We start from the raw sequence: 351 nt of genomic DNA, 5'->3' as shown, positions 1-351 counted from the left end.
CCACATCAAGTTCGTCCCATGGGGAAGCGTCTTCAGTTGGAGGAGGTACATCCATTTCAATTCTGCATTGCGTGTGGTCTACAGAATCACCGATTGAGACATCCTCTGGGAAAGATTTCAGCATTATGGCCTATATAGCCTCTTCTGTCGTCCGGGCAGTGTCGCCATTATGGATAAAGGAGGTGAAGGTATTCCTATTCCAACTCGTACCAAGTACTTTTCGGTATGCAAGTCCCCAAGGGCTGGTGCATTCCTCTATTTATGCCATGTATCCATCTTTGCTTTCGCAATTTCATCTTTAAAACGCTTATTTAGGGCAAAATACGCAGTTTTTAAGCCTTCTTTAGCATC

The sequence above is a fragment of the Halyomorpha halys genome, unplaced genomic scaffold (assembly GCF_000696795.3).
Source record: "Halyomorpha halys isolate HHAL.00 unplaced genomic scaffold, Hhal_1.1 Scaffold2151.1, whole genome shotgun sequence".
Classification (NCBI taxonomy): domain Eukaryota; kingdom Metazoa; phylum Arthropoda; class Insecta; order Hemiptera; family Pentatomidae; genus Halyomorpha; species Halyomorpha halys.
This window is presented reverse-complemented; position numbering follows the sequence as displayed.